Source organism: Microplitis demolitor, chromosome 1 (genome assembly GCF_026212275.2).
Source record: "Microplitis demolitor isolate Queensland-Clemson2020A chromosome 1, iyMicDemo2.1a, whole genome shotgun sequence".
NCBI lineage: Eukaryota > Metazoa > Arthropoda > Insecta > Hymenoptera > Braconidae > Microplitis > Microplitis demolitor.
This window is the reverse complement of record NC_068545.1, coordinates 24,174,421-24,193,610: the sequence shown is the minus strand read 5'-3', so window position 1 is coordinate 24,193,610 and position 19,190 is coordinate 24,174,421. Positions and strand designations below refer to the sequence as shown.

At 36.2% G+C, this 19,190-nt stretch overlaps 1 protein-coding gene across 7 annotated transcripts in view; it reads left to right on the top strand.

The window, feature by feature from the left end:
• LOC103577931 (protein sax-3) overlaps window positions 1-19,190 on the top strand; it is a 196,356-nt gene that overhangs the window by 167,956 nt on the left and 9,210 nt on the right. For 4 of the 7 annotated variants that reach the window (XM_008558821.2, XM_008558823.3, XM_008558824.3 and 1 more), the window contains one exon: window positions 1,802-1,984. The exons of 2 other annotated variants lie outside the window; for them this stretch is intronic. The gene's annotated coding sequence lies outside the window, so the exon portion shown is untranslated. The remainder of the gene's footprint in view (window positions 1-1,801; window positions 1,985-19,190) is intronic. One more of the 7 variants, XM_053741129.1, reaches the window with a different exon arrangement.

The following is a 19,190-nucleotide window of genomic DNA, read 5'->3' as shown; positions in this document are numbered from 1 at the left end:
ATACGAATCGATGTATATCGAGAATAGGGAACGTGCGCGTCACCTAGCGATATATCGGCGAGATACCGAGAAAGAATATGGTACGGGGTTGTGCCAGCCAGGAAGGCTTAGAGGCAACAGTAAATGCAAGTTCTACCCGCCCGCCTGCTATACCTTTTAATCTAAAACGAGTATGAAGAAGAAAAGAGCATTGGATGGTACCTATCCAAAGTGGAATACTTTTTTTTTGACTTTTTTCTGGTAGTTGTGCCTCGCCCTGAGCCTAATGGAGCGTACTCTATATTGTTGCTGTTGCTATTGCTGTTGCTGTTGCTGTTACTGACCAGGGTAAAAATTCATCTTATCAGATTGTCCATTGTAGGTTGCCTCAAGGACTGAAGAAAGTTCTTTTTCGCGGACGGTATAACGGACAGACGCGCTTCATCGACTTGAGCAAATATTATCGAGCTTGTGATCCACCACATAAACTCTGTAATTTTTAATTTAATGTATAATAAATGGTCATATGATTTATCGATAGCGCAGATTTTATAGCGACAGTAGTACGATTTGTTGGTATAATTTATTGACGATTGTCTGCTGGCTGCTGGGGGATTTGGTGGAGTGTGTGTTGGGTTATCAGGTTAAAACTCGCGCTCGATAGACCTCATTGATAAGTGAGATATCGAAAAGCTGGCACGTGCGATAATCACACACAAGCCATCGAGCTATCGAGGAGACAGTTGTTGAATTATTATTCCGTTATCTGTAATAACACTTTTCACGAGTCGAGATTTAAGTATTATAAGGTGAATTATTTGTGGCTTATTGAGCTATTAATCACTCATGTCGTCTATTTTTTCTTTTTTTATATTTTTTTTTTTTTTTATCATTATTGTTGCTCACATTTCGACATTAAAAAGTGACTAAAGTGTAGGTATGGCTGTTAAGGAACGGAGCTATTGTCTTGTCTTGACGATAATCCGGGGCACTCGGGCGTCCCGGAAATAGCCATTGCACTTTTTCCACTCTTGCAAGCAATAACCAGAGATTTCAGAAGCATCTTTGTTTTATTTTCCAAAAGCTATGTAATAATGGGAAAGCTGTTTCTCTGAAGCTCTAGACGTGCAATAAATTCAAGTCCTCGCGACCTTGCCTAACTTAAGCCGGCTTTAACAAACCTCTGTCTTCATGTATATATATATATATATATTATAGTCTTTATTTTTTATCTGTCTCTATTGCTCTCATTTTGCATCCCAACTGCAGAATCTATTCGTTAGAGTTATATAGCTCTAGTCGAGCCCTATATAGAGTATAGTGGAGTGTATACATCTAGCGCTGGATTTGGCTTGGCTCCAGCCAACGATTCGTTCGTTATTGTCCGGAAAATGGGTCGACTATAATTGCAGCCGCTCGCGAACTCCGGATCTCAATCTCTCACGAGTGCCAGGATCTCTCGGCTGTTTCCGGTTCCCTCGCAATTGCTCAGAGATTCCCTCGTGACTCACTCACTAACTCACTCACTATATCTGACTCAATGAATGTGCTTGACGTTATTCTCTCTCACAGAATTCAGTCTACTTCTGCCCATCTCTCCTCTCCTCTCCTCTTCTCTTCTCTCCTCTCTTCTTCATCTTCATACCAACCGGAAAATAAATTTCCAGTAATTTTCATCCTCTTCACCTCTCAACAATTCACCATGCACTTGCTATATTTTCCTGCCAAGTCATCTTCAATAAGCCCCGTAATCATATTAGTATATAATTAAAATTTTGATGCAACATTATATTAATCCATCATAATTATTTTTATGTTGCAGGTAAACTATCAAGTTCTGACAGTTGAGTAGATATAACAATTAAAAAGCAAAAAACGTCTTACAAACTTGTGAACATGTGTATAATCGATTGATTACAACCAGCAGGGAGCTATCGTGTCGGTGAGTCCGTTCTGGTTTATCCTCAGCAATTAATCATCCGGCATTACATTGCAGCAACCTAAGGTAGAAAGAGGAAGATACAAATAGATACATGGTGTGAATCGAATGGGATTAATTGTGACCCTTGCTGATAAACAAATCGCTCATGGTCTCTTATCTAAACAAACGGATCGAAGTAAAACTTTAACTCTTGACGGGGCACGTGGACTAAACATAGATACCAACCACTTCAAGATAGCGCATCCCTAGTCCTCAGACCCCATTCTATTGTTATATATATAATATGTTAACCCATCCTTTTCTATACCCGTACTCTGACGTAGCGTCCGAATCTGTGGCATTGTCCTGGGAATCTGTAGGCGGCAATTAAAGTGGGGACTGGGGAGGAATGTCACGTGTTGCGTATTAGGAGATGAGATTAGCTCATCTGACGGCGAGTTGCGATATGGGCATGCCAATGGGGGTTAACTGCCTGCGGGTATTCAGACTCCTGGAGGCCCTTTGGGGCAACCGTCTCATCTCCGGGTGCTTCTTGATCGACATTTATCAGCATAGATACCATCTCCTTCGAGATAAGTTTATATCTAATGCCAATTACTAGGATTTGTGGTACAGTGACAAAGCACAATTACATATATATACACATATATATCTACACTTTTTGAAATACAATATTCATGAATGGCATAAATTGACCTTTATAAATGCTTAGATTAACTTATTTCCTTTTTTTTTTGTACATGTGATGAAAAATGATATGAAAGGAAAGATATATTTTTTAGTTCACCAAATAAATTGCGTTTTTGAATAATGAATAATGAGATTTCTTTGTGCATAAAACGTTCTACTGATGAGTAGGTTATTCAATTCAGTAAATATATATGTATATACATAAATATTTATTTATGTGTGTGTGTGATGTATAATCCAGCAAATCATGAAAATTAATTCGCAGAATGTCATTTCGTAATGTAAATTTTTTAACCAATTAACAGAGACAATTTTAGCAACGTCAACTTGAATACCCTGATTACGTTAATATAAATATTAATTTTTTTACCTCTGATGTTATAATTTATTTTTATTTAAAACTAAAAAAAAAATAAAACCACTATCACGAGACTTGAGTTTATGGTTTAACGCATAATGTGCTCTATAACTACGAACTGTGTGATTTTTTTCATACACGTACATACAAATGGATTAAAGATGCCGACGTGGTTTAAAGAATTTGCGACAAAGCGTTTGCTTCAACTCCTTCCGTTTTTCATCTGGAGCTCGTCTTTCTGCTTTCTTTATCGTTGGCTTATGCGGATGAGTCGGGCCTAAGAAGGGAACCAAAGGAACAAAGAAGAAACGAATTTCTTTCTTGATTCTTCTACAAGTCTCCAAACGACCTAAGCCTCGAAACTTTTCATTTTTTTTCGGTCAAAAGACTCGTTTTCTTTAAGCAGAAGTAAATAGGCTGCCCGTTCAATAGAAAGTATAATTTATTAATGACACTGAATAAGTGGAGAGCTGATTAAATGCTAAACCCAATAGTCCTTTCTAAAGGTGGTTTAATTAAGGCTAATACCAAATATTGAACAGCAAGTTTACTTCCATTAAGTGATTCATACATATATAATGTATATAAACTGTCGTGTCTTATAAATCCAATCCCTTTGGCTTTGATTTGTGTAAGCATACTAAAGAGAAGCTATTCACCAATACGGCTCCCTCGTGTCGACGTCGTCATTGAGGAATTTCCAACCCCGACAACCAGACGCCGTCGCCATCCCTGATGGTAAATGTCTTCACTCATTCCTCATCACTACCCCAGAGCATCAGCTCTTACGTCCCATGTCTCTTGGTCTACCATCTCTTGGAATATCTCCGATGAACCCTCGTCTTTGCTCCTTGCTCCTTGTCCCTTATTCTCAAACGCGCCGAGTCTCAGTGGTCATGATCGTGAGTTGTTACATCTGATCAGCGAACGCAGTAGACCACAAACTTCTGGCATCATCACCCGTCTTGCATTAGATATAGATTCTGGGCATGTTCCCCATAAAATTATCATTCCTGCTACCGCAGTCACTTACAGACCAGGCAATTCAATGGAATTGAAGAAAGACATTTCACCCTCGACTAATCGAACTTTCCCTAAAACTGTCCGACAGTGACATAGATCGATTGGCAATATCTTGCCAGCTGATGCATATAGAATTTCATTTATTGTTGAATAAAAAGAGCTTAAATTATTTTTAATAAACAAGTTATAATAAAGTTTAAGCAAAGTACATTACAAAGAATCATTAAATGTTGAGAAACACCACGAGGTTTCATTAAAAATAATTCTCCTCAGTCTTTGTTTGTTTGTTCGGCGCTCTTGCTCTTATACTATACGGAAGAACGAACTTGATAGTATCTGAGAGAGAGTAAGGTTGGGTTCTTCTCAGCGCAGTACTCTTCAGAGGCCTTTAATTAATCGCGAGCTTATTTTCTCAGTCCCAGCGATGCATCCCTTCTTCTTTTTACCTCCACGACCTTCTTCTTCTTATTCTTTTTCTCATACTTTTCCCTCTTCTTCTTCCACTTCTTATGCACCTACTAACGTCTCGTTTCGTACTGTTAAAAGTTCTTAAGTAGGATTAGCACCGATACGGGTAAAACAAGCCCAAATAATGAAACTTTGCTGTACCAACACTTGCCAACAAATACTCTCATTACGTCTAAGAATAAATATTATTATCATTATTTGTTTACATATTTATTTATTCATGGCACGATAAATATATAGTAATTAAAATAATGTTAATTAATATATTGCGGTTGGATAATGTCAGTGAGGGATGATTTCGGTGGATGCTCAGCAACTGGAGTAGATGAAAGTGCACATCTATCTGTTTGCTAAGAGAATCTTCTTCAGCTAGAGCTATATTACAGCAGAGTCTCCTTAACCCGCAACATAGCAGAGAGAGAGAATTATCCGGCATTTGCATTGAATGCCCTTATACTGGGCTTCCTATAGATACTCCTGCTACTGCTACTGCTACTGCTACTGCTACTGCACCCGGTACCTTGTACCATTGTGTTTATTTATGGACTTTAATTATATCAAATATGGTGTGGGAGAGAGTTACGTCTTGTATAATGGCCATGTGTACGAATAATGTATATATATATATATATATATATATATATATAAACAACAGTTACTGGTGTCTCTGGACTCGAATACCAGAACCATCCAGGACTCTCCCAACTTGTATAACTTCTCGTTTATGTGTACATATATATTTGGCTCTTATTGTGTGGAGACGTCTGAAGATAGTATTTGCTTATATTATTTCAGTATAAATTAAGTAAATAAAAATGCTTTAGATTTTAAAGTAATCAGATGATATTTTTAAGCTCATTATTATTAAATAATTGTCGGTGGTATGAGTTGGACATTTATTGGACTGGTAGAAATACGTAGAGCAGCAGAATCGCGGTTTTGAATATTATAAAAATAATGATAATGTATAACTGGGATTCTATTCACTCCTACAAGAACCGTAAATGGTTCTCTGGGACTTACATGGTTTTATCTCAATGTATATCGCTCCGTAGCTGGTTCTTGTTTTTTGTTGGTTGCTGCTGCTTACTACTTACTACTTACTACTATATTCTTCAGGAGCTGCTTATTCTCTCGGCGAGAGCGCAGAGCAGTGAGCGAAGAAGAGGCAGTTTGTGGCTGCCTTGAGTTCTTTCGTCGTTGCGCGAAATGCAAATGTTGGCGTTAAATCCGCCCTTTTGTATTGCGCGTTTCCGTACCGGGAGACAATGCACAATGCAAGTGAATTTACCTTTACCACACACGGTATACGCCAGATCGGATCATTGTGTGAATATTTTTTTTTATTTTTTATGCTTTTTCGCTCGAGTTGATACTGTGAAAAATATATAAATTTTTTTCATTTTTTTTTTTTTTTTTTCAGGATTAAAGTTTATAAAATATTCAATTTAAGCAGTTTCAGAATAAAATGGGTTCAATTTATACGCAGACTGTTTTTATGGCTGATGAGTATGAAGAGTGTGTAGTGTGTGCATATTTTTTGTACCCAGGACATCGTTAGGACGATTAATTGTAAAGAAAAAGCCGGTAGAATAAGTAATAATAGAAAAAAGCTTTTAGAGAATTCTTATTCGTATGCAGCAGGCAGCCCCTGAGGAAAATGCACCTGAGACACGCCTACCGTGGAATGAGAGTAGAGAGTAGAGAGCAAAGAGTAGTGAGTAGTGAGTAGTCCTTTGGTGTGTTGCGTCTGGCGAAAGACATTGTGAATAATCCAACATAAGGCCAAACAACCGACAGACATGTAACGTTGATGGGGAGAGCAAAGAAGTTTTAGTAAAGGATAAAGGACACAATATAGTGGCAGGAAGAGCTGGATATATGCAATGCAGGGTGTAATCCGCGCGTGACCCCGCACTACCGGGTGTATCTTAGATTGCACTCTGACAAGAGCCACGAGTATTTTATTGTTTCGTTGGGCGCAGAACCAACGGGTAGCCCGATTGTTCCCCGAGTACTTGAATCGTCCAAACGAGGGTTGTGCGAATTGTTACGGGACGTTCGTCGCCTCGAGATATCCTCCTACCTTCCTGCGCCTTTTTCAACCCTTCAGTTCTTTCCTCTCTCGCTCTCTCATTTGTGATGCCGAATCCTATCCTTCCAAATGTGTACAGAGAGAATACTGAGCACCCTTATTGCTTGACGCTCGTCTCGCATCAACCAGACGTGACGCGTTCATTCAAATACACACTGTACACACAACACATATATTTATATTTATGTGTGTGTGTGTGTGTGTGTATTTCTTCGCCCCCTGGCAAGTGTCTCGCACTCATTAGTTTGCCAGAGGGGTAACTGTTGAGGGAAGATGAGTGAAAGAGACCCTTGAATTTTTTCGCTCCAGATCCACAGTTTGTTAATTGGAGGCCCGTTTTATACGGCTTTGACACCGAGGGTCATATATACTCTACACTCGCCCCCCAGGAAACAACTCACGAGCTCTTGTCGAGCACCGATTAGGTACTTATAAAATACTAGTACCGTAAGACATTGACCTGTCATCTAGCTTTTTTTTACCCACTCAAGAATTTATTTTAATTCGCTGAAATTCCAAAGGAAATTATAACTTAAAATTTTATTTAATTTATTTAAATTGAAATAGTAGTTTTAAATTACTTTTCTTTGTTGTTTGCATAAAAAATTTTGGCTTTTGAAAATGTATATATATATAAATGTCATGAGGATAAAAAAAATACTTTACTAGGTAAAATTGAACAAAGGAAATAGCTTTTTCATCTACGACTAGCGTGTACCTCATTGCAATTAGCTTTATTATTTTTTGCTATTATTAATAAACTTTAAATTAACTCACATCCACAGAAAGAAAAAACTAAAAGAGAGAATATATGTCGAGAGCCAAGACTACCTAGAGCTGTTCGCTGTGTCGTAATATAATGTTTATATAGAGTTATACTGAATAAAAGGGCAGAACTTAATTAAACTCTTTCTGTAAATGGTCACGTAGCACAAAGAGATCAAATATATATATATATATATATACTTGTGTAAAATATATATCTCTCACACAGCAGTGAGAGTCTCCTTTGTCTTACGGATTCAGCGAAACGACGTGTTAAATAAATCGTACGAGCAATTCTCGGGCGTAAGGCCTGGAATAGCCACCGAGTGAGAGAGTAACGGTTGCACCGGGTGTTAATGATGATTAAGCTACGACTTGGGTCACATGAAGCTGCGATGACTCATGGGGATGGAACTACGGGGTAGAATACCCATGCCCCATTGCACTGAAACTTTCTTTATTTAATTCTCTTTATATTTCCCTCTCTATGAAGACATCTATCTTTTTTTTTCTATTTATATATCATTATGTGGTACCAAATGCTGTCGAGTACATAGACAAGAAGTGGATCATTGTTTTTACACCAGACAACACGTGGTTGGCTAATGGAACTGGTGGATGTGGATGTCAAGTGTCATTGATTTTCCCACTTAAACTTTCGCCATACGAGGACACTTTAATGCAGCTGGTTGTCATTCTTAGTAAGAGGACGGACGTCAAGAACCAGTGAAACGTATCGATAGTTTATTGACCTCGGATTACCGTCACTGCAAATTATCTTTCAATCGTTCATTCATTTATATTTATATTCATATTCATATATATACTTAACTCATTCCACATGATATAATTAAATTATGGGGTAAAAAATCGGCAGGATATCGTCCAGTAATCAGACTTGACTTTGACACGAGTGAAAACCACATCGATAGTTGTTTCTTTTTATCTTGGTTTATTTTTCAACGTTTGAGCGAATTGTTCTAATGCCATTAAAAGCGATAATGGGTGAAAACGCCAGTAGACAAAGAATTCGGATAAGGAGAAATAAAATAGAGTTTTCAAAAACTAAAAAATAAAGATTGAGGAAAAGTAACTTTTTAAAAGGCAAGTTTTTTCGTTGATCTTGGATTTTTCTTTTCATCATCATTTTTTTTTCGCTATCTTTTCTTCCACAAAGCTCTCAAGCGCTTTCGTAATTTAAGGTTGTGCTCTTGAAGATCTTTACTTTTTTTTTTTGTCTAAAATAGCTTTTTCTACCCTCGATCTCCCTTTAAGCTTTTATTTTTTAATGTTTCTGTCTTAAATATTACACCGTTCGCGTGGATTTTTTTCCCTAACCAAAAAAAACTTTAGATATAAATAAAAAATATCCATAAATATTTTTAACGTAAACGGACGTAAGAAAAATAGGATAAAGTCACGAGTAAAAAATAATACGCGTCCAGACAAGAAAAAGGTATATTGAGTAAAAATGCCTGAGAAAATCTAAAAGCATAAATATATACACATATATGTCTATCCAAACATATAAATATATAACAGCAATATTCTCTCTCAACTATTTACTCGGACCATTACTCACGTCAGGCAATACGTATAAAACTCATACCGCCGAGAATCGCACGGAAATCGGGAAGTTCAAGTGAGTATTATTGCTATTGCTTTGCCTCAGTCTACTTTATACATATACATATACTACATACATATTCACCGTTTAAAGATAAGCGCACTAGATTTAACAAAATGAAAAGTCACTTGCAAAAACACTTATCGTTATTGGATTGCCGTAATATAAATAATATAGAGCCGAAAAATTATTTAAATTTATGGTACTTGTTTAAGTGACCGCACCTCTGAAAATCAATATCCGCCAAGTATTCCAATAACCAACAGATTTTTATGCGCTATCAATGTCAATCAAAATAACACTGTGAGTACCCAATACTCGTTTGCACTTTTTTAAATTATAAAAAAAAAAATATATATATATATATATATATATATATATATATATATATAATCCTAATAACACAAATAATAATAATAATAAATTATGGCATACAAGTCTGGATAACGAGACCAAGGCAAAAAACTCATTCGTCTCACGCGAAGCTAAAGAGGAAGTATCCGCACGCGCAACTTGAGGTGTAAGACCAAAGAAATGTATGAGAATAATAAAACCCCAAGTTAAATGAAAGCAATACAGGGGAAGGAGAGCAAGAGTCTGACGGGTTAACAGTTGATTTTAAATGAGAAAGGTGCATGCTTCGTCACCAGAGGATAATCTTGTTTTACGAGAACGTTAATCTGGCAACATCTGTATTATACGACGTTTTCATGTATAATGTGGATCAAAATAGCTATTATTTATATGTGGATTAATTTATTTAGTACATATCAAGAAATGTTTTAATTAGACAGATGTTTAGGCTACCAGCACGTTATGACGGGTGTGTTACAGGTTATAAGTTTCTGTTGTATAGAAATAAAAAAAAAAACTGGTTGCATGGCACGGCACGCAATCTAATACTCCCATCCATCTCCGTGGACACGGTATTGGGATAAAAAAATTTGTGATAGAGCCGGTATGAAAAGTTACGCCTCACATAAAACATTTAACATTTTCATTACACTAGTTTACTTTTTTTTTATGAGCATTGTATTGTAGAGCGAATCCATCGGGTCTATAAAAATTTTATTTGCGGCAATATTTTTTTTATTTTTACACGAACATTAAAATTAATGAAGCTAAAAGTTATTTTTTTAGCAATGTAAAAGCGAAGATAAAGATTATCAGATGGTATGTAAGGGGACTTGGGGTTTGTTGTAGTTATGTTCCCATGAGAGCGAGATTAAGCCTTAAAGGCAGCGGTTGTTCTCGGTTAGTTGATCTTAACTAACACAATCACAAAGTGGATGTGTATAACTGAGTGAGAGCAGTAAGAACCAACTCAAGGCATGACACATCCTTGGACACACAAACCATAACTCGGTTACGATATTTGCAAGCACGAAACCCCCGTTGATGTCACTTTGGTACGTCACCCGTGCATGGAGAGGAGAATCTAGCGATGCCTTGTGATATCAACGACAACCGAATTTTCAAGGGCTCAGCGAGGGTGTCAATCCCTTGAGCATCAGGACATTTCTTATGCTCCGTCGTACTGTCGTATGAGGAGACATTAGTTGATTAAGATTTTCATTTATTATTTGTCGGGTTATCAGATCAATGGTATGGTATGACGTTAATACTTAATCTGGTCGCATTGATTGAACATTATAATTAAAATGTCATTGAAGAAGACAAGGTATTGAATGTATTTAAATGGTGAACTATAGTTCTTTCGTCACCGATTCAATGATGAATATAGAGTAGAGGACTGTAAAAAAAGATTTAAAAATAACCTTTTAGTCGCGTTTGGTAAAATGAAAATGGATCCAATCAATGTCCGAGTAATTGATGAAGAACGGCAAGATAATTGCTTTATAAAATCCATTCGAAAATAGATTGATAGACTGTGGACATAGCTCGATGACCTAGTTGAGGTTCACCATAAATATATATACATATATACCCATTTTAATATTATTTTTAAAATTTTTATTTTTTTTTTTCATGTACATCCTCGGATACTCGGGTTATATCGGTAGCGACGTAGGCGGTGAAATCGAATTCAATTGAGCGCGGAACAGTAAAATAGAGGTAGAAAATGAGAATGAGAAAGAGAAAACTGTAAAGATCTGGTGAACTGAAAGGAGAGAAACAACGGGTGCGACAGGACGAGAATCTAAAATTAACAACACTACGTTAGCTTGTCATTATCGTAACTAAAACCGTCATTTACAGACTAAATGTTCGTACTGTAATCTAAAACAACGCAGTCGCTTGCACAGGGAGCAGTAGTCATTACAATATAACTAGTAAAACTTCAACTAAAACTATAACACTATACAACTGGTGAATCGGGCATTTATATAAATATAAATAAAACGTGTATGTGTGTGTTTGCGAGAGTATAAGTGTATGTTACGCTTGTAGAAACGTGTTTTGCTTTCCCGGAAGCTGAATATTTGAAAATATAAATCGACTATGCAAGACCAGAGGAGCGAGATTGCGTTTTGGATAAATCCATACAGAGGATCGAGGTAACCCGATATTCACAGAGGGTGTAAATCGATGTAAATTTTAACCATCTCTCTGGCGGTTATACACTCAACACTACACTTCTATACTCTATACTAACTGATACTGCTACTGTTACTGCTTTTGGCGCTACTGATGCCGCTACTGTTTCTGCTACCGCTGTTATTCACATCCGGTTTTATATGCAAGTGTTTTGCTTTCGTGTTTCTCACTTTAAAATTATTATTCACTGACGAATATTACAATTGCAAAATACTCGTTATAGAGGTATTATTTTACAAACCACCTTGGCTAAAAAACTATAAACCAGAATCAGATCCAGAGCCTAGACCAAAAAGAGCATAAAATATTTAAAACTTAATGGTGATAGTTATCACGATTAAACAATCCACGATTCGAATTCACCGACCAACAGCCATCATCGGGTGTATCAGTATCAGAGAGCAGTTACACGAGATTTCAGTGTATATTATGCATCTCGAAAGCTCAGCACTCGGTGCTCGGTGCTCGGTTCTGCTCACGTCTCCAGTGAAGCATACAAAATCACTAACACGACAAGTTCGCTAACAACGTTTACTCAGAGGGTAAAACATCACTGATACCTGGCTATTGCTCTATATGTCTATCCACTACATATCCTGCATACAACTATCACTAAACCACTACTACCAGCTAAACCTACTGCTCCAACTACAACTACAACAATAACAATAACAACAACTATTACAAATCTAGCTTCACTGTTACTCAAGGTATCGTGTCAAAATGGAATCGCGTGCCGTCCAATGTACCAGACATAAATAAACTCAACTTATATATATGTATACACATATACATACACATGCACTATTTCTATGTAAATTCTGTTTGGTGTTCTGCAGTCTGCATACATTCAGTACATCAAATAACTATCATCATCAACAAGAGGAGGGCTCGAAACATTAGATAAATTTACGGCATTAGTTTCGAAATCACATTCAATGGTATATAACTGGATGCGATTGAGTTCCAAGTTAACATTGACGAAATTAGTTGCTATAAATGGACTGATAAAATATATATAATTTATTAAAACTAATTCACGATAATATCGAGTGGTGATTCACACTTGAATAAATGTATATCGTGATGATAGCGCAATTACAATTTGCTCCAATTATACGGCAATGTAATAACGTGCTGTGACAATTAATATCGGAAAGGTGATACGAAACAGCTATTAGAAGGAGAGTATCTAGTGTTGGAAGCGAGGTTACCCAGTGTGTGTCTAGACTAGATAATTAATATATTGAAAGGTGCAACGAGACCAGGTTTCCATTTTCCATTTCGTATAATTTTAGAAATCGCCGGATTTAATCTTAATTGGCTATAACTTAGACTACATCGCGCTATTAACCCGGCTATGTTTTAATCCAGTGTGTCTCATCCTTGCGCAATAACCTTTTCGTGCTTCTCAATTTTCCATAACCTTTCCATGCCCCCCCCCCTTTTCCCCTTCTTCTCCTTCCTTTTTCTCGCGTATTTTCATTCCTCTCGGTTTCGCGCCCGTATTTTTTCTTGTTATTTTATTATTTTCTCCATGCTCCCACATTGCGAGCAAAAGTCTCGGCGGATATTTAGTAGTGAGTTTAAAAGAGTAGTCGGGGAGAAAAGAGAACAAGTAACGTCCGTTGTTGAAAACGGGTTTAATTTACAGAGCCCGAAATTATGATTAAATAGTTTGCACGTGTGGGGGGTCAAAGTAAGTTTATAGCATCCCATACAATACACATACATGTATATAAATACATTTATAAATTTATATACTTATTATACATACATAAATGAATATACAACAAATTAATGTGTGAGTAGTATGATAAAATAACTCACGGCTCGGTAAATCGGGAACACACGGGGCTACGGTTGTTTAAATTAAACGAATAGCATTCCAACGTTACAAACACCACTCGCATTGTTTCAACATTATTCTGCCAAGTTAACTTTAATCACTGGCTAACTAACTCATTTATTTACATAAATATTTTATAAAATTCAACGCTTATACCTCAAATATTAATAAATACTTCAGCAACTTTTATGTTTAAATTCCTCTTCATTAATATTTAACAAAAAAAACTCTTCAAGTATTTTCCACATACGTTAAATGTTTAATTTACTGCCAGTATTACGTAAATGTATTTCCTAGAATTATTCCAGAATTCTCTTTATTCATAGAAAACGAAAATAATGATAACAATGTATTATTCATCATTTTTATTCCCGTCCAGACACTCTGGTGCCAGCCGCATGCCTTCACTTGAAGTATAACAAAATATATAAATAATCAATTGACGTTAAAAGTATTTTGTAAACAACAAAAAGTTTATCTGTCGCTTAACACAAAAGTTTACCCCAATTCTCCGATTCCAGGAATCTAATTTCTGGTACAGACTTTGCCACGTATTCGACAGTAAATGCTAACAAATGTCGCGAATTACAAATTCCCCCTATCCGTGTATCCAAACATTCCCGCACTTACCAGCTATATACATAAATAAATATATATACATATATATGCAATACAGACAGGCAGACGTCTATATCTATGGAGACATGTTTGAATACAAGTCGTACAAATCCATCCATCCAACACCCACACTTGTCCTTTAGATGTCCCCTACACAACATTAATATAAACATCGAGTCTGTAACTACACACATGTACCCACACTCAGTAAACACATATATTCACACATTATAGGGATGCGACCCCATGTGAAACGCACTGGCTACATTAGCTGACTGGTCCAGGATCCAGGGACCGGGGGGTAACCCACTCCTTCCTTTCAATCCTCTCCACCCCAGTGGCATGAGAAATTCACATCACTAAGAGAGACAAATAATTTCTAAAGCCGATATATATACAATATAACTGAGCTCCTTGATATAAATGCTTCCTTCCCTAAATTTATATATAAGTTCAGACAAGCTGAAACAATTTTCCCTTACGCTCGATTTAACGATCTAAAAAGAAGTCACTTTGTCACTTATCGGTTGTCAAATTGTAAAATATTATTCAATAAAATGATATTATGATTGTTATTAATAGATCAAATAACGAAATTAAATTAAACGCCGAGAGTTCTGTTGATATTAAGTGTCAAAACCGGTGGACATTAATCGAGAGAGTAGCAAGTAGTGCTGCAGTGAAGGTTGCCCACGAGATAGCTAACTTTGGCCATTAGGTAAATTCAAGTGAGTCGAAATCTGCAATTTAATCCTCTGCAAGTAAAGTCAATGGGGATGTGGTTACGTATAATCGTGAACGGAGACAGATATTCAAATGTCCTGTACCCGAATTCTACTGCCGGTTCAGCTTTGCCGCTTGCTCTCTCAGTAACACAACTATTGCACGCCAGTTGCTACTGTTCCTGATGGCACTGCTCTGCGTACACCCGATGCAAATATATAGAGCTTCATTGACGCTAATCGGTGGTAGTCACGTATTCGCGTGAACGACCCACTGAATTCGAGTTTGCTAGAGAAACTCAACACACAGCAGCTTACTATGCAACATCTACTTGAATTTGCGTTGCTCCTCGTCAAGGGAGTTGAGTTTACTTGAAGATCGTAAACCTGCATAACTACTCTAACATGATTCACGAGAGATCAATATGCCCTACACCATCGCCACCATCACCACCATCACCACCATCACCCCCATCATCATCATCATCATCATTATTCAACCACTTGTACTCACACATCTCAACTATCCCAAGCATCTTGTAAAATACGTCACACAATTAAATATTCTGGCCCATCTGCGGTTAAATATTTTCCTGAAAAAGTAAAAATATCCATTCCAGCAGTTCAACTAACACGTATTTCCATTGTCTCGAATGAAAAATAAATAAAATATAAAATAAATGTTAACTCTGACGCTGTTTAGGTATTTTCTTATACCTAGGAAGCAACGAGGGTCACGCATCTGCCCATTTCTCAAGTCCATCGATAAAACTCGACCTATAAATCAACCATGTCTCATTTTATTTTTCTTATTTCACTCGTAGTCCCTTTTCAAGGAAACCTACTTTGTCTCACGGGACTTCCTCCGCCATCGTCTTAAACATATATATATTTACAAAAGTTACTTTCTACGGCTTCTATTCGTAGCTGAGAAAATACATTTTCGTACATTATGATGTAGCGTAGTACCGGTTATAGCCAAAAAAGGTAATGGAATGCCAGTGCATGCATTAATCAAAGAAATATGGAAATTTAAGCTATTCCTTGGACTTTAATAATGCAAATATCTCCTTTGACATCAAGGTGTATGTATTGAAGATTACAATATTAATACAGAGAAGTGAATATGTCATAAGTAACTTCCTTGGATCATTATCTCAAACAATAGTCGCGTGGCAGCATAACTATCTGTTTGTCGATTAAACAAACGAGACAGGATTCTGTGTGACACTGAATTTCCTCAAACTACAAACGTCATATATACATATGTAAATAGATAAATACAACACATGAAGCATGACAAAAGCCAGGCAACGATTTGATGATACAGTACAGTGAATGCCAGCTGAATTGCGATCGTCCTTTCATGACATAACACAACAACAGTACATCAAGCGTAGACCCAAATCTGGACACTCTGTAGTTTCAGAAACAATCGATACACTAGACTGCACTACCTACATGACCTAGTCTATGTATCAACACTGTTTCATGTCCATTTATTCTGTGGAAACCGATTTCCCGACTAGACGGCAGTTTAAATCTGGGTATTCTCTGGCTCACCGTTTCCACGATACTCACAGACAAAACAGTCACGTGTCCTCCGTATGTCACGACTGGCGCGTGTCCTGAATATATTCCAAACTCTCCATTAATCGTCATACATTTCACTGTACACCAACAAAGTTTAAACACCCAGATCGTATTCCCGAAATTTATATAGAAAATTTGCTGATTGTGAGTAATCTATCGCGACTGTCAAACACATTATTCACATTCGGACTGTGTATTATAAATTGTAATAATAATAATTGCTATTATACAAACACAATAACCGAGTGTAAAATATATATCTATTTATATTTAAATTTATTAATATGTAAAAAAAAAAAGGTAGAAGTTGTTGTGCTAAACGATTTAGCACGGTTTATTTACGGTTATTCTTAACAACACCCACAATTATACGCGTACAAAAAAACCACGACAATGCTCTTTAACTTCTGGGACAGGTAATTAGCAATAAAAAATTATTTATTCATTTTTTTAAAAATTTCATTTCTGTAAAACTGAAAACATCTTTGTTTTCATTATTTATTTAAATTATTTATTGACCTTTTTGTCCAGATATTTTCTCTTTAACCCCACTTTTCATTGTTTACTCTAATGAAATTTTTTTTGTTTATTTTGGTATTTATGTTAAATGGAACCTGACATCAATGCTTTATCCTCTGGGTGGAGTACATTGTTTGTCACGGCACCACCGTGTTTGCTAATTAACAATGAAGGTAATACGTGCAGGGCAATACGGAATAAGCGGCCCTGAAAAGTGTCAAAAGACTTTTTGAGGATTGTTTTCCCGTTCGAACACAACCCGTTTTTAATTTGTATAACGATAACGGACAATAGGGAAGTCGTAAAAGTCTGATGAATTTTTTTGTTAGCCTTCCAGTCCCTTTTCATATTCATTTAATAGTAGGCTGTAGAGTGTAGTCTGTACACTGGGTCATGTATGTACAACGTACACTAAACAAAAATAAAAATATTTTACCTTGCGATGTGTAATATCGATTCCATTGAATCTACGGACAAGCTTAATTGGCATCCACTATCGACTTTATTTTAAACGAATGTGTATTTACTATTTTTTTTTTTTTCATTAATAAAACTTTTTATTACCATTATTTTTATTGAATTTTTTTTTTTCCTTTACAATTTTATTTATATCATAAATATAAATTCTACCGTGCGCTATTTTTCTATAGCGAGTATCGATATAAAAATATTGAATTACGGAATTTAAAATAATCTTGCAGATAAAGTAATTAAAGTTTTGATATCATGATCGTCGGATACCATAGAGATGTTTCAATTAGCGCGTTTCCTGAATAGAAGCACGTCCATGAGAAAAAATAAAAAAAAAATATATTTCCGTAAAAGAATCGGACTAGAAATCCTAACACGCTCATTATCTCGATCTAAATGAGGAATTTATAAGATAACATTCCCAAGAAAATTACAACCGACTAATAACTAACTCGTTTTAAATTATAAGTGATTAACTCCATTACAGCAAATTCGAGTTATTAAAATAAATATATTTTCTGGAGTATTAGAAAAATTGAAGAAATGTCAATCATCGAGATGGACACAACAGAATTCAGTACAAAAGACCGTTGTCTGCGAAGCCCCATGTTGAAACTTATTTCTTCATCCTTAGTTCGTTCGTTGGTTCTTCTTCTTCTTCTTTTATATACTTTAGCTCTCATTCACTTTCACTTTCACACTACTCACGTCCCTTTTTCTAATCTCCGCCGGAACCACTTTGCGTCAGTTCTCTCAGCTACTTGATTTAAAGTAGTTCTCCAAAAAAATATTACGCCTCACGAGATTTGTTATTTTTTTTTTTTATACATCCGAATTTGCCAACACACTCATGTGTCCAACATCTTTGCCAATCACTCAGCAACAAACCTCAAGAAAAAATCAGAAAAAACCTTTTTCTATTTTGCTTTTCATTTTATCTTATATACATGCACTCTAATATAATTTTACATCCATGTCCTTTACTTAATAATTTTAGCAGCCACACAAAAGCAAAAAGTAATAACAAAATATTTTATTTAAAAAATAAAAAAAATATTCCGAGTAGCGTGAAATTTATCAATTCACAGAGTGATGCCGTAGACTTTAACGGACGCATTTCGTAAATGGTCCGAAGCCGTTCGTGATAAATGATAATGGTATACGTCAGGACGTCGGCAATAGCGATAAACGCGAATGCAGTCGGGGTGAAAAGTAGAGGAAGGTGAGTAGAGTAGCGAAGCAGGAGGATTGAATGGAGGCTAAAGGCGAATTTAAGTTGCAAGTTGGACACAAGCATGTGAGTGTACATTCAAAATATACGTGTAGGTCTCACCCTCAGAGGGTTCAAATATAATGCCGTGCCGGATAGGGAGGACAGCTAGCGTAAAGGGTGGGAGGAGGGTAAAGTAGATAGATGTTGAGCCAGGAGTTGTAAAGCCAGATAGAGGTGAAAGTAGAAGAGGATAAAGATGAGAAAGAACCAGAGCAGTGAATAAGGACAGTGAGGGCCTGAAAACCCTCAGAACCTTTGACCCTTCTGTCTTACAATGCCTCGGAGAAATGGCGTTACAATCGATCCTCGAAATTGCACCAGCTAGTCGATATCTATCTCGAGTTTTACAATCCCAACTCATTTATTTATAAATTTTTATAGATCTCCACATAAATTTAAGCTTCAGAACTAAGTCCTTACTCTCGACTATTTTATTCCTTGATTTAAACCCGGAATTTTATTATACAGTTAAATAAATTTCGTAACTAATGGCGCATTGTTTTAATTATGATAATAGAAACGTTTAATAATAACAAAAGATAAATAATTGAAGGATAAATTGTAGTAACAAAGTGGTATGCAAGTAAACTTGTTTGAAACTATATAATATAATACAAATAGCATCAGTGGGTAATCTGT